This window comes from Bos indicus x Bos taurus, chromosome 1, assembly GCF_003369695.1.
Source record: "Bos indicus x Bos taurus breed Angus x Brahman F1 hybrid chromosome 1, Bos_hybrid_MaternalHap_v2.0, whole genome shotgun sequence".
Lineage (NCBI taxonomy): Eukaryota > Metazoa > Chordata > Mammalia > Artiodactyla > Bovidae > Bos > Bos indicus x Bos taurus.
The window spans coordinates 101,088,220-101,105,062 of NC_040076.1; the positions used below are offsets into that span (position 1 = coordinate 101,088,220).

At 35.5% G+C, this 16,843-nt stretch overlaps 1 long non-coding RNA gene across 1 annotated transcript in view; it reads left to right on the top strand.

The window, feature by feature from the left end:
* LOC113892776 overlaps positions 1 to 8,858 on the top strand; it is a 50,263-nt gene extending 41,405 nt beyond the window's left edge. The window contains exon 3 of the long non-coding RNA XR_003511133.1: positions 6,536 to 8,858. This is a non-coding gene — a long non-coding RNA (uncharacterized LOC113892776). The remainder of the gene's footprint in view (positions 1 to 6,535) is intronic.
* The last annotated feature ends 7,985 nt before the right edge of the window (positions 8,859 to 16,843 follow it).

Below are 16,843 nucleotides of genomic sequence, written 5' to 3' on the forward strand. Positions count from 1 at the left end.
ATTGGAGTACACGTGTCTCTTTCAATTATGGTTTCCTCAGTGTGTATGCCCAGCAGTGGGATTGCTGGGTCATATGGCAGTTCCATTTCCAGTTTTTTAGGGAGTCTCCACACTGTTCCCCATAGTGGCTATACTAGTTTTCACTCCCACCAACACTGTAAGAGGGTTCCCTTTCTCCACACGCTCTCCAGCATTATTGTTTATAGACGTTTTGATAGCAGCCATTCTGACCAGCGTGAGATGGTACCTCATTGCGGTTTTGATTTGTGTTTCTCTGATAATGAATGATGTTGAGCATTTTTTCATGTGTTTGTTAGCCATCTGTGTGTCTTCTTTAAAAAATGTCTTTTTAGTTCTTTGGCCCATTTTTTGTTTGGGTCATTTATTTTTCTGGAATTGAGCTGCAGGAGCTGCTTGCATATTTTTGAGATTAATTCCTTGTCAGTTTCTTCATTTGCTATTATTTTCTCTAACTCTGAAGGCCATCTTTTCACTTTTCTTATAGTTTTCTTCATTGTGCAAAAGCTTTTAAGTTTAATTAGGTCCCATTTATTTATTTTTGCTTTTATTTCCAAAACTCTAGGAAGTAGGTCATAGAGGACCCTGCTGTGATTTATGTCAGAGAGTGTTTTGCCTATGTTTTCCTTTAGGAGTTTTATAGTTTCTGGTCTTACATTTAGATCTTTAATCTATTTTGAGTTTATTTTTGCGTATGGAGTTAGAAAGTGTTCTAGTTGTATTCTTTTACAAGTTGTTGACCAGTTTTCCCAGCACCACTTGTTAAAGAGATTGTTTTTTCTCCATTGTATATTCTGGCCTCCTTTGTCAAAGATAAGGTGTCCATAGGTGCGTGGATTTATCTCTGGGCTTTCTATTTTGTTCCATTGATCTATATTTCTGTCTTTATGCCAGTACCATACTGTCTTGATGACTGTAGCTTTGTAGTATAATCTGAAGTCAGGCAGGTTGATTCCTCCAGTTCCATTCTTCTTTCTCAAGATTGCTTTGGCTATTCGAGGTTTTTTTTTGTATGTCCATACAAATTTTGAAATTATTTGTTCTGGTTCTCTGAAAAATACCGTTGGTAGCTTGATAGGGATTGCACTGAATCTATAGATTGCTTTGAGTAGTATACTTATTTTCACTGTATTGGTACTTCCAATCCATGAACATGGTATATTTCTCCATCTATTTGTGTCATCTTTGATTTCTTTCATCAGTGTTTTATAGTTTTCTATATAGGCTCCAAAATCACTACAGATGGTGACTGCAGCCATGAAATTAAAAGACGCTTACTCCTTGGAAGGAAAGTTATGACCAACCTAGATAGCATATTCAAAAGCAGAGACATTACATTGCCAACAAAGGTTCGTCTAGTCAAGGCTATGGTTTTACCTGTGGTCATGTATGGATGTGAGAGTTGGACTGTGAAGAAGGCTGAGTGCCGAAGAATTGATGCTTTTGAACTGTGGTGTTGGAGAAGACTCTTGAGAGTCCCTTGGATTGCAAGGAGATCCAACCAGTCCATTCTGAAGGAGATCAGCCCTGGGATTTCTTTGGAGGGACTGATGCTAAAGCTGAAACTCCAGTACTTTGGCCACTTCATGAGAAGAGTTGACTCATTGGAAAAGACTCTGATGCTGGGAAGGATTGGGGGCAGGAGGAGAAGGGGACGACAGAGGATGAGATGGCTGGATGGCATCACTTACTCGATGGACTTGAGTCTCAGTGAACTCTAGGAGTTGGTGATGGACAGGGAGGCCTGGCGTGCTGCGATTCATGGTGTCGCAAAGAGTCGGACATGACTGGGTGACTGACCTGATCTGATCTGTTCTGATGTAGAGGGTCATGTCATCCGCAAACAGTGAGAGTTTTACTTCTTCTTTTCCAATCTGGATTCTTTTTATTTTTTTTTCTTCTCTGATTGCTTGTGGCTAAACTTCCAAAACTATGTTGAATAGAGTGGTAAGAGTGGGCACCCTTGTCTTGTTCCTGACTTTAGGGGAAATGCTTTCAATTTTTCACCACTGAGGATAATGTTTGCTGTGGGTTTATCATATATGGCTTTTATTATGTTGAGGTATGTTCCTTCTATTCCTGCTTTCTGGAAAGTTTTTATCATAAACGGATGTTGAATTTTGTCAAAGGCTTTTTCTGCATCTATTGAGATAACCCTATGGTTTTCATCTCTCAATTTGTTAATGTGGTGTACCACACTGATTGATTTGCAGATATTAAAAAATCCTTGCATCCCTGGGATAAAGCCCACTTGGTCATGATGTATGATCTTTTTAATATGTTGTTGGAGTCTATTTGCTAGAATTTTATTAAGGATTTTTGCATCTATGTTCATTAGTGATATTGGCCTGTAGTTTTCTTTTTTTGTGGCATCTTTGTCTGGTTTCGGTATTAGGGTGATGGTGGCCTCATATAATGAGTTTGGAAGTTTACTGTCTTCTGAAATTTTCCAGAAGAGTGTGAGTAGGATAGATGTTAGCTCTTCTCTAAATGCAGCTGTGTAGCCATCTGGTCCTGGGCTTTTGTTTGTTGGAAGATTTCTGATCACAGTTTTGATTTCCGTGCTTGTGATGGGTCTGTTAAGATTTTCTATTTCTTCCTGGTTCAATTTTGGAATGTTATACTTTTCTAAGAATTTGTCCATTTCTTCCAAGTTGTCCATTTTATTGGCATGTAATTGCTGATAGTAGTCTCTTATGATCCTTTGTATTTGTGTGTTGTCTGTTTTGATTTTTCCATTTTCATTTCTAATTGTGTTGATTTGATTTTTCTCCCTTTTTTTCTTGATGAGTCTGGCTAATGGTTTGTCTATTTTACTTATCTTCTCAAAGAACCAGCTTTTAGCTTTGATGACTTTGGCTATGGTTTCCTTTGTTTCTTTCTCATTTATTTCTGCCCTAATTTTTGTGATTTATTTCCTTCTACTAACCCTGGGGTTCTTCATTTCTTCCTTTTCTAGTTGCTTTAGGTGTAGAGTTAGGTAATTTATTTGATTTTTCTCTTGTTTCTTGAGATGAGCTTGTACTGCTATGAACCTTCCCCCTTAGCACTGCTTTTACTAAGTCCCATAGGTTTTGGGTTGTTGTGTTTTCATTTTCATTCATTTCTATGCATATTTTGATTTGTTTTTTGATTTCTTCTGTGATTTATTGGTTATTCAGAAGTGTGTTGTTTAGCCTCCAAATGTTTTTATTTTTAATAGTTTTTTTTCCCCCCTGTATTTGATATCTAATCTTAATGCATTGTGATCACAAAAGATTCTTGGAATGATTCCAATTTTTTTTTTTTTTTAACCAAGGCTAGATTTATGGCCCAGGATGTGATCTATCCTGGAGAAGGTTCCATGTGCACTTGAGAAAAAGGTGAAATTCAGTGTTTTGGGTTAAATATCCTATAGATATCAATTAGGTCTAACTGGTCCATTGTATCATTTAAAGTTTGTATTTCATTGCTAATTTCCTGTTTAGTTGATCTATCCGTAGGTGTGAGTATGGTATTAAAGTCTCCCACTATTATTGTGTTACTGTTAATTTCCCCTTTCACACTTGTTAGCATTTGCCTTACATATTGTGGTGGTCCTATGTTGGGTGCACACATATTTATGATTGTTATATATTTTTCTTGGATTGATCTTTTGATCATTATGTGGTGTCCTTCTTTGTGTCTTTTCATGGTCTTTATTTCAAAATCGATTTTATCTGTATGAGTATTGCTACTCCTGCTTTCTTTTGGTCTCCATTTGCCTGAAAAAGCTTTTTCCAGCCCTTCACTTTCAGTCTGTATGTGTCCCTTATTTTGAGGTGGGTCTCCTGTAGACAACATATATAAGGGTCTTGTTTTTGTATCCATTCAGCCAGTCTTTGTCTTTTGGTTGGGGCATTCAACCCATTTACATTTAAGATAATTATTGATAAGTATGATCACATTGCCATTTATTTTGTTGTTTTGGGTTCAAGTTTATACACCTTTTCTGTGTTTCCTGTCTAGAGAAGATCCTTTAGCATTTGTTGAAGAGCTGTTTTGGTGGTGCTGAATTTCTCTCAGCTTTTCCTTGTCTGTAAAGCTTTTGATTTCTCCTTCATATTTTAATGAGAAATATGGGTCCTTTCTGGGTTCAGTAATTTGGGTTGAAGATTTTTCTCTCTCATCACTTTAAGTATGTTCTGTCATTCCCTTCTGGCCTGAAGAGTTTCTATTGAAAGATCAGCTGTTATCCTTATGGGAATCCCCTTGTGTGTTATTTGTTGTTTTTCCCTTGCTGCTTTTAATATTTGTTCTTTGTTTTTGATCTTTGTTAATTTGATTAATATGTGTCTTGGGGTGTTTTGCCTTGGGTTTATCATGTTTGGGACTCTCTGGGTTTCTTGGACTTGGGTGGCTATTTCCTTCTCCATTTTTGGGAAGTCTTCACCTATTATCTCCCCAAGTATTTTCTCATGGCTTTTCTTTTTTGTCTTCTCTTCTGGGACTCCTATGATTTGAATGTTGGGGCATTTAACATTGTCCCAGAGGTCTCTGAGGTTGCCCTCATTTCTTTTAATGCTTTTTTCTTTTTCCCTCTCTGCTTCATTTATTCCCACCATTCTATCTTCCACCTCACTTATCCTATCCTCTGCCTCAGTTATTTTTCTGTTGGTTCCCTCCAGAGTTTTTTTGATCTCAGTTATCACATTATTTCTTATTGATTGACTCTTTCTTATTCCTTCTAGGTTCTTGTTAAAATTTATTGCATCTTCTCAATCTTTATCTCCAGACTATTTATCTGTAACTCCATTTTGTTTTCAAGATTTTGGATCATTTTTACTATCATTATTCTGAATTCTTTTTCAGGTAGATTCCCTACCTCCTCTTCTTTTGTTTGGTTTGGTAGGCATTATCATGTTCCTTTACCTGCTGAATATTTCTCTACCTCTTCATCTTCTTGAGATTGCTGTGTTTGGGATGGCCTTTCTGTATGCTGGAAGTTTGTGGTTCCTCTTTATTGTGGATGTTCCTCCTTGTGGGTGGGGTTGGACGAGTGGCTTGTCAAGGTTTCCTGGTTAGGAAAGCTTGCATCAGTGTTCTGGTGGGTGGAGCTGGATCTCTTCTCTCTGAAGTGCAATGAAGTGTCCAGTAGTGAGTTTTGAGGTATCTATGGGTTTGGTGTGACTTTGGGCAGCCTGTAGTTTAATGCTCAGGGCTATGTTTCTGCATTGCTGGAGAATTAGCATGGTATATCTTGCTCTGGGGCTTGTTGGCTCTTGTGTGGAGCTTGGTTTCAGTGTAGGTATGGAAGCTTTTGGATGAGCTCTTGTCAATTAGTGTTCCCTGGAGTCAGGAGTTTTCTGGTGTTCTCAGGTTTTGGATTTAAGCCTCCTGCCTCTGGTTTTAATTACAGTAGCCTCAAGACTTCTTCATCCATTCAGCACTGATGATAAAACATCTAGGTTAATGGAGAAAAGATTCTCCACAGTGAGGGACACCCAGAGAGGTTTGCGGAGTTACATGGAGAAGAGAAGAGGGAGGAGGGAGATAGAGGTGACCAGGACGAGAAGAGGGAGAATCAAAAGGAGAAAGAGACAGATCTAGCCAGTAATCAGTTGCTTAAGTGTTCTCCACATCCAAGAATACACAAAGAGATTCACACTGGGCCCTGGGTTGCACGCACTTCCCAGGTCTAAGCTTCTCAGGTTAAGTTTCTCGGGTAATCCACAAAGGCACAGATTTGGTTGGGCCTGAGTTTTTTGCCCTTCCCAGGTCTAAGCAGCTCAGGAGACCATGTGCACAACCTCTGAGGAGATTTAGGAATTATGTTTTATCCTCTCTTGGACTCCTCAGATATGTCTTATAAATAAACAGTAAAACTTCTTTGTAACAGATTATTGTTTTCTCCTATCCACATTCAGGCATAGCAAAGGAATGACAATATGAAAAGTAAAAGGTTTAGTTAAATGTTAATTTTCAAATTTTCAGTTTTGAGGTATGAGTTGCTCCCACTGTTTTCTTCACTTTCCTGCTATCTAACATCAAATGATTCAGTGTTACATTACTAAGCCACAATAGGTTTGTTTAACTTTCTAAATCTCTTAAATACATTCTAGATAAGAGATAGATATTCACTACATCAATTTATAGAATAAATCTATATGGCTACATAGAAATAAGCAATGACATAAGTGCAAATGTCTCTGGGGTCAAACTGCTTCCTCCATCACTTTACTGTGTGACATGGGTCAAATGACTTTATTTCTTGGTGCCTCATATTTTTCATTTTTAAAATAACAATAAAAATTACTCCATAAGCTTATTGTGAATTGTGAGGATTAAATGAGTTACTGTATAAAGTACTTAGAAAAGCACTGGACACTCTATAAACTTAATCTTAGTATGAGTGTGTATGTGTGTATATAATACATATAAATGTATGTATCACATATTTATGCATTATATGCTTGTACTTATAATCTTTAATATATTTTAACCTGTCATGTAAACATTATTGAAAGAAATACATAATTAATTTTTTTTTAATTACCAGATAATATCACAGCATGTTACTCCTGAAGATTTGAACACTCGAGATACCTCAGCCCACCTGGGGGAGGAAAGATGAAGCTGCAGGTATTAAGCTTATTTATTCCTTGTATCAGTAAGAGATTTTGAGGTCTTGTATGGAATAGAAGGGAAAGTGAGATTCTGACAATTGTCATGTAGCAGGATAGCATTTCGATTACTATGCTATTTGGAAAAGGTTATGGTCTCAAAAGGTAATTTTTATTCAGCATTATTACAGGGTATGCAATTGATTCCATTCATTTCAGTAACAGAATCAGAATCATAGATGATGAATCTCTCTTCAAAGAAAAACACTTGCAGTTTCATAAAGTAATTTATGAGGCCACCTTCATGTCATGAACAGAATAAACAATAGCAAGAGGTAGTAGCATTGCCCATTATTTACAGGTGGTCCTTCTTTCCTTTCTTTGGTGTCTATTACTCTATAAAGTGGTGTTTATCAGTCCTTATTTTTCCCTTTCATGTGAGAAGAACAATTGCTGTGCTCCCATCACAAGGTCAAGTTGGGCATCCTGCTCTCCCTACTGCTTTTTCCTGCTGCTTTAAGTCACACGCACACTGTTGAATGCTAGCCAGGAACAAAGATCAAGATAGATGCTTCAGCTGGGAGTTATCTTTATTGTTGTTATTTTTTTTCTATTGCTGTTATGTAATATTGATATTATTTTTATTTACAATATTAGAAGTTATTGTGAAGTCAGCAAAGAGAACAGTTACCTGTATTAGTTACCTCTATGTCATCAGTTGTTCCAATGGGATAACAGACATACATCAGAATTTTATAACTATGACAGACTTGAGAATTTATCTAATCAAGACTCCTCATTTTACAGAGAAGGAACTAGAGATCTGGAGAGTTAAAATGAACACAGCCGAGTTGAGCCCCCTTTCTTCCTAACAAACCAACTACTATAGTCAAAAAATAAAATCAACATAACCATAATAAAAAAATCAACATTTTACCCAAACAAGCTAAGTAATCATAACTAGAAATGGAGAATTTGAAAAATGATGGGAATAAAGAAAACAATAGGGAACAAAAGGCAATATATTCAGCTTATTCTAAAGAAAGCCATCAGCAAACGTGATCAGGTCTTATTAAGAGTCTCAAATCCACCCTTGCTACTACAGGAAAACCTTACTAGTTCCTTTGTTTATCTTTCCCAATTGGTCAAAGACCGAAAACTTGCCTCATGTGGATATAGTTGAAGAAACTGTTGATGTTTAATTTTAAAAGCAGAGTTTGTGAATATAATAATGGTATTTAAAATTTTAGAAGGAATGTCTAGGAAAAAGTATATCAAAGAGTCTATAAAAGTACAGAGAAGACTAAGAGAAATGAGTGAGTCTACAGGAGAGACAGTTTCTAAATATAAACATAAAAGAGGCAGAAAGTGACTAACCCTATTCCTGGAGCATTCAGATAGAAGGAAGACGAGCAGTGTTAGGGACCAAATGCCAAGCACACCTTCTAGACAATGAATAACCAAAAGTTCTTTGACATAACATTGAAAGCCCTTCCCATGAAGATTCTATGACCCATGACAAAAAGTAAGAGATCCACATAGCTCACTTGGCTGTTGTTATTCAGTCACTAAGTCATGTCTGACTCTTTGCAACCCCATTGTCTGTAGCACTCAGGTGCTTATAATGGCAGGTAGGTGGTCAAAATGGACAGTTGAACATAAAACAACTGGATTAGTGTATTAAATGGTCTGTTCCTTCCCTTCTACTATAAATAATATCATTCTTTAAGATCTATTTTAGACCCATTTCTTCCAGGATGATTTCTGTGTTCAGCTGACCTGCAACTATCTTAACATCATTTACTATAATGTATTGGTTAGATCCCAGAAACATATTTTAGAGACTTATACTTCATTCTCTGTGAACTCCTATCAAACTCATTCCCAGTTACATTCAATTTGCTCTAAAGATCTTTCACATTCTGTTTTATGTTTTTCCATCTACTCATAATACTTATCACATTTCATTTCAGTTAGTTATTTACATGTTCATCTCCTCCATAAGACTGGGAGTATCTTGATAGTAAGAACATTGTTTTGCTATTAATGTAGTTTCAGCATATCAGTGCTTACACTATGCATTCAAAATGTCCAGTAAACATTTGTAGGTTAGTTGAATGATTGCATATATAAATGAGTAAAGAGCAAGAATGTTTTAACTAGTAAATTAAGAATGGTACTCTTGAGGGCTTAGATCATGTCTTATTATATTATATGTCTTATTACATATTTCCTGGTATCACATAGGAGAAGGAAATGGCAATCCACTCCAGTATTCTTGCCTGGAAAATTCCATGGACAGAGGAGCCTGGCTGGCTACAGTTCATTGGGCTGTAAAGTCAACATGACTGAACAATTGAGCATACACACACACCCACACATACATACCACACAACACTTAATTTGTATAGCATATAACAAATGCCAAATATTTCTTCATGCTATGATTTAATTGTTTGCAATTTTTTTCCACTCTATTATACCACAGCATCATGTTACACTACATTATGTTTTGATTTATATGCTTTACAGAGATACCTATGAAAGTGAAGCAAATTTAGAATTTACCAGTTATTATTATAATTTATGGTCTACCACAGCCTTGAAGTCTATTGTCCTCTGCACTACTATGCAAAGGACTCTGGAAATATATATCTATAGGAAAAAAATTAAACAGTTATGTGATTCTAACTCTAATGAATAATTTTGTATGAGTGGAAAATTACACCATAGAATCAGGAAAAAAGTCAAGAAAAATTACTTTTTTGATATCATTCTTGGGTCAATCATTCAACAAAAGCTTTGAAATAGCCACACTAAAAGTATGTCTATAGCAGTTGCTAAGAGTTTGAAGATCAAACTTCCTTTTGCTTATGTAAAAATAGCTATAATTAGGACTAACATTTATTTAGTACTTGTTTATTTTTTCTTTTGCCAGTCTCAAGCTCCAAATATGAATCATCTCACAATGTTTTCACAGCAATAGAATGAAGAGAAATGTTTCTAGATTAAAATGAGGGAACTGAGGCTCAGGGAGAAGAGCCTCAAGCCCTGCATCCCACACCTGGGGAAAGCTGCAGTCAGGACTCACTGCAGTCTAGAGCAGGTTGGTTCCTCAGCTGACTGCACAGAGTGCCCTGGTGAACTTAGTCAGGGCTCACCTTCACTCACTGTCCTGAGCACCTGTGTTCCCTCAACAACCGGCCATAACAAAGCCTTATTTAAATATATTTCATATAGTGTATTTTGTGTGTTTGTGTTAGCCACTCAGTCAGGTCCCACTCTTTGCTACCCTCTGGACTGTAGCCTGCCAGACTCCTCTGTCCATGGAATTCTCCAGAGAAGAATACTGGGGTGAGTTGTCATGTCCTCCTCCAGGGGATCTTCCCGACCCAGGGGTCGAACCCAGGTTTTCCCATTGCTGGAGGATTCTTTACCATCTGATTGGATAATATATTTTAAGTCTTATTTTTTTAGACTTATAAAGAACCAAGTGCTCCAAGGGCTTTAAAAGATATTCTTTTCACCCTCCCCACTCCAAATGTGAGCAGTCCTTCACTTCTTCCCAAGGTTTCAACTTGTACTGTGAGCTCCTTATCCATTTCAGTTAGGAGGACTTTTCTTCTACAGCAGAGATGGTTTAATAAGCACTGGGTCAGGTACAATATTTTATGTGCTGAAGTTCCACGCTGCCACTTGCTAGCTCTGTAAATGGTCATAATTTGACTGAGTCCTTAAATTTTAATCTGTGAATGGAAAAAAGAAATATTGAAAATGAAAGAAGACAGATTCATGGAAGAAGTCTGGTGACTGTGCTATGTGGTAATGTCAGCATTAGCCAATTCTTTGTTGGGCAAATGTTGATAGTCCGGCTAAGAATATCACTCATTCAATCAGAACTGATGTTCAGCCATTATACCGTAATAAACTAATACTCGTGATGAAAACATGAAAATAGTACTTGGAGAGCAAATAGTTGTTTCTCTGCATCCCAAGTGCCTCTCGGTTTCCCAGCCTGTCTCTTCTACCTTCTCTTCTTATGCCTTAGACCTCCCTACTGTCCAGAAAATCAAATGTAATGCCTGGCCCAGCATGACCCTCCAGAATTCTGCTGTAGTTCCACAGCTTATATAGTTTCTAGCTAAACAGAGCTCTTGCAACCCTGGTTATAAATCAGGTTTTCAAATACTCTTGCTTTTAACAGATATTTCTTGAGCATACTAAGTGCCTCAAAATGAGACATAGATGGCCCTGTCAGAGAATTTAAGGTCTCTGCTTAACCTTTCAGAAAAGAGAATTAGTTCCAAAGAAATAAGGAACATTCCCGGAAACTGTTTTAGAATATGATTATATGTCTGACTTTAGAAAGAGCTGAGGGTAATCAGTATGCTACACAATTTTCCTAACTGTTAACACTGCTCTCTCTACCACTTGGTGACTTAGGGTTTAATGAGAATTGGGAACTTAAGAATTCAGTTTTATTTTCTACTATAAGGTATAAATTGTTTGTGTTCTTCTTAATAGTTTGTAAACTCACAGGAAACCTTGACACCTGGATTCCCATTGACGTTTGATTCTTGCCGAATGTTGAATGTGCTGCAAAGCCATTTATTAATTTACAGCAATTTTTCCTTCACCTTAGTCACTAATGACTCATTACTGATCCATTATGGTACAGCTATTCAACTTCTTTATGGCATAAGCTTGTGTTTCATTTTCAAAAAAATCTGTGCTTTCAGTTTAAATCAGAGGAGCTATTGATGTACAGATGCAGAATATGCTTGAGTAAGCCTTCACATGGGAAAGATTTTTCTGCAACATAAAACTTGCTCCATTAAAGGAAAGTGAAAATGTTGACACCCACAAATCAGTTGATCAGAATATTAGTCATTAACAGATTATCATATAAAGTGTAAGTGTACAGGAGAGAACACTTTGAGCTGAAGAAAATGCAATTCCAAAAAGTGAAAAAAAAATCTGATACTAATAGTGAAATCTATTTTATAGTTAATGCTATATTCACTTAACAAAGAGTAAATTACAAAATTGAGAAGTTAAGTATGTCAGGAGCGTTGACCCCAGGTTGTGAGAACATAGATGTTGAGTCTGCCATTCTAGAAGGGTCCATAGAGGACCCTTGACAAATTTATTATAATTTTGTATAGAATTTGTAAAGGAAAATAGATCCCTGGGCCATCTCTCCTGCAGTTCAAAGAAGTTCCAGTTCTGATTACCTTCACAAGATTTTATGCATTAAAAGTTTTCTCCATCAAACTTGAAAATTACTCTACATAATCATGAATTTAACCATAGCACAAATATGCAAGTAGATTAATTTCTGTGTGTCACCTCTGAGGGCTCTTTGTGGCTATAAAGTTGAAAGGATACTAAACTTAGATGAAGCAAAAAATTTGTTTGTAAATGTAAATTAAATGAAAAACAAGTTTAAAGATGTTGTCAGTCATCACTGTTCCCTCAGTATGCATGCCTCTTTCTTGTAACTTTCCAATGAGAGGAACACAAATCAGAAAAATCTCAGTAATATTATAGGAGTGAGAGTAACAGACTAGTGAGAACTTGGAGAAATATTTAATAGTCACCAAAAAGAAAGAAGTATATAAGGAACAGAGATTAGATTGAATTTATTCCAAAACATACTGAAACTTATCTCTAGTATCATTGAAGGAACCGAAGTTTACTTTTCTGAAAACACTTTTTGTGTTAACTTCCTTTCTGAGAAGAGTCTTGTACAGAATTGATAAATATTAGAGATTTAAAGATTACTATTTTTGTTTTCTTATTTGACCATTTCATAGCTCTTTTCTCCCTTAAGATGTGAGTTTGCTTTTTTCATTTCTTGTAACTTGCTAAATGGCATTAAGATGTGATTTAAAGTATCTAATGCTGTGATTGAAAAGGGGCATAAAATACAACAATTAGGAGTAAAGTAGGAAGAAAACACTAACTACAAAAGACAAGAAAATAAGTTAAGCCAGTCACTAATAATTTCTAAAGCAATTTGCTGAGTCCAATTACATGATTGGCTTTCAAGAAGTTTAACATATAATTGGTGAAAATACATAACAATATAAGTAGTAATGTTTCAAGATAATGTAATTGATTCTGTAGTATAAACTTAATGATTTAATAGACTTTCAGAAAAGAGAGATCTTGACTTGGAATGAACTTCTGAAGTTAAAAAAAAAAAAAAAGAAAGAAAGACAAGGAAAAAAATATACAGAATAACTGGAGTAAATGAACCTAGAATTAAGTACTAAAAAATGAGTACAATGTTGATAAGTAGTAAGGATGCACAAAGAATTTCAAGGGAGAGAGCATTCCAAAATGGTTAATGACAAAATGCACAGTTGGCTATACATAGATCACCTGCATAGGATACAGGGAATAGAAATCTGAAGAAACTGGTCTCTCTAAGTGGGCAGTGATGTAGGAGACAGATTTTGGTGTTCACAGTAACAGGGCCAGCTAGAAACACAGGAAAAAAAAAAAAAAAGTGGGGAGAGATTACTGATGGAATACTGAAGTGTATAGTGGCTAGACCATTTTCAAGCCACTGGATGGTTGAAAGCATAGCATTTGCAAAAGCAAAGCACCTTCACACATTATTTTTGAAAGTCTGTGTGTCATTAAAGAGAAACAAATCTTCCAACCTAATGTATGTTAGGAAGTAGCAGAGGATCTCACACAGGATGTTATCTTTAAGACGAATACCTAGAAATGCATTATCCCAAGTGATGTGTCCCTTTGTATGTGGACTCAAAGTTGGGTATGAGGAAAAGTAGAATCTAGCCCAACTTTAAACAGCAATGTCAGGAACAAACCAGGTGTGTATGCACTAGCAAGGCCAGTCTCTAATATCAGGAATGTATTAAAATATTAATAAGAAAAATCAGAGTATAACTCAAGTAAATGGCAGAGAACATGAAGAGAAAGGGTAGGACAAACAAATAGGTAACTCTGAGATAGATTTTGCTTGTAAATGTGTTTCATTTAGCCTACTCAGAGTTTTAATAAATATTGGATGCCATGTCTTGCCAAGTCGCTTCAGTTGTGTCTGACTCTGCAATCCTATGGCTTGTAGCCCACCAGGCTTCTCTGTCCATAAGATTCTCCAGGCAAGAATACTGGAGTGGGTTGCCATGCCCTTCAGCAGCTGATCTTCCCAACCCAGGATTCGAACCTGCATCTCTTAAGTCTCCTGAATTGGCCGAGGAGTTCTATACACTAGTGCCACCTGGGAAACCCTAAATATTGGATGAGTTCCTAACATTTAGAAATTAGAATATTTAATATTAGAAAAACATTATGGAATATTCTTACTTTGAGAAATACAGTTGCAAAATTGGGTTATTACTGAAAGATGAAGAATATGCATTACCCTATTGCATCTTCTCTAGAATTTACCCAAGTCCTTATTTCATCTGTTTAATACCTTATTAAGATCATGATGACTTAATGCAGTTACTTGATCTGCCTGGCTGCTATGTACACCAAGACTTGAGATCTCTGGTTCAAAATAGTAGTCTTCAAGCTGAGAGGTACAAGCTGCACAGATCACAAAGATTTTCTAATGTGTATCTGGGCATAAATGTTTTTAAGAGAATTAAATTTCAAACCTTGAACACTCAAATGCTCTTAAAATTTGTCTTCCTGAGAAGACATCTGGTAGAGGTAATCAACCTGTTTTTCTTAGCAAACTTTTCTTTCACAACTGTCAGTCTTAGCATGTTTCACTACCCCAGTGTGTCAAAGCCTGTAGGTCAACTAACTATATGGGAAATTTAAAGAATTGGTATCACCAGGGCCTTCTATAGACAAAGTAAGAAAACCATATATACAGCTTCATATCTTTGTCAATCATACTAACATGAAACACACTTTAAGATTGGTGCCTTTTGAATAATGATGAAGTTTTCTGAATTTAAATATTTTATAGATTGGAACTTAAGGGATATGACAATTTTCATCTATATTGCCTGCTTATTCCATGCTGCCTCTCTTCAGTTATTTTTGAAACAGTTATTTTGTTTCTGAGAAGAGATTCATAAAACCAAAGAGAAGCATTGATAAGAAATATTGATAAAAGCATTGTTTCTTTTCATCCAGGCAACAAATTCATGGTAAGGCTCCATGTTTTTATTAAGCGAGCTGTTCTTCATCCATCTTAAAATTAAAGTTTGTAAGTCAAATGATAATCTCAGAAATTTATTTTTATTGATGCCTAAAGTCATATTTTTCTTGGTAAAAACTTAATTGGATGTTACAGGTTATTTGCCAAAGAGAAATGCCTCTATCGTTGAAGCTGCAAGATAGTAAAAAATCAGCAGATACAATATTTTAGTAAAAATATTTTTAAAACATATGTTAGTGTAAAAGCTTGTAATAAAATAATTTTAGAAAAATAAATTTAAACAATGTATGTATATTTGATGCAGAGAAGGAGGTTATCAGTAAAATACTTTCAAGCATAACCATATTATACAATGGGTGAATTCTGAATGCAAGAAATCGAATGGAAATGTGAATTTAAGGAGAAAAGGAAACAATGATAAATTCATATTCTTGATTATTAATGATAGTAGATATCAAATTGATACAGTATTTCAATTCTAATGGACATACTTATAGGAATGACCTAGAAGTTTTAGTTTTAAATGGCAAGATTCACATACTGTTGGACATTACATCTCGCATACAATTTAAAGTTTTACTGAATTTACAAATACATAAGCTTGTATATAACTTTTCAAAAAAATCTTTTTTGGAGGTATACAGGGAACTTTACTAGAAGATTACTTTTCTGGAAAAAATTGAGTTATGAAATTTTCATTGATTACCAAATCTCATCCTTGATAAGATAGTTGAAGATTATTTAGATGCCTAGTCTTGTCACACAGAAGACTGAGGTGTTTATATATAGTATTTTCTGATCTGGCCAAAAGTGAATTAGAAAATTAGCAGGATTGAATCTTTTTTTTTTTTTTTTGGTGAGCTATCCAGCTGTGAAAGTTTAGGGAAAGCAAGCACTAAGAATAGTGTATAAAAACAGCATAAAAATATTGTGAGATGAGACTTTGGGAAGTTTGAAAATCAAGCAGATAATTTTAGATTAATTGTAAATAAAATGTCTGAGAATATTCTAAATTCTAAAAGAAATGTTGAGGAGAAAAAAAGAAGTAAACCTCCTTTGAGTAAAGACACGATATTTGAAGTAAACAATAGTTTAAGCATTAGGTAAAATAAAAAGTAAACAATGCAATATTATTGAATGATAGTGATGAATAACATCATAATACTAAGATGTTGAGACTGTATTGACAACTTATAATTAACAGTTGTTCTCTATTATTGTTAATAGCTAAGTTATGTTACTATAAAGCAATGAGTGGACTTGCTAGAAAATGTGTAGTATAATAGCTTTTAGAGAATAATGAAAAAAACCTTTAAATTCTGAACTTAGTAAAAAGCAATTTTAGTTCAGATTTGTTGAATACTTGCTATAGACCAAATATTTACCTGTACTAACTTATTATAGTAACTCATTACCTTTCCCACTCAATCCTCTGAGAAAAATATTATTACTATCAATATCTTAGCTATTTGAAATAACTGAGGTACAGGCCATAAAGTCTAAATCAAGAAGAAGAAATTACCTAAATTACATAACTTATTTTTCAATCAATTCATTAAGATAAATGGTGGGAAAAAAATTGTAATCTCCTTGACAGAGGATCTCATTTTAGAAGCAACTGAGCATTGTGCTTCGATCAAAAGCAAGACCACAATTGGAAACAAGTTCTTCTAACCCCTCATCCATTGCCTTAACATAGCCATATAATTCACTACTAATATTAAAAAAAAAAAAATAGTAATTTCCAAAGGCTGCTTCAAGAAGTAAATTATCAAAAGATTGCTTTGAGAAGCAAACTAGTTAATTCACATAAAACACTTTAAACAGTGTCTGGTATATAATTCAGTTCAGTTCAGTTCAATTCAGTCACTTAGTAGTGTCCGACTCTTTGCTACCCCATGAATTGCAGCAGGCCAGGCCTCCCTGTCCATCACCAACTTCTGGAGTTTACTCAAACTCATGTCCATCGAGTCGGTGATGCCATCCAGCCATCTCTTCCTCTGTCGTCCCCTTCTCCTCCTGCCCCAAATCCCTCCCAGCATGAGAGTCTTTTCCAATGAGTCAACTCTTCGCATGAGGTGGCCAAAGTATT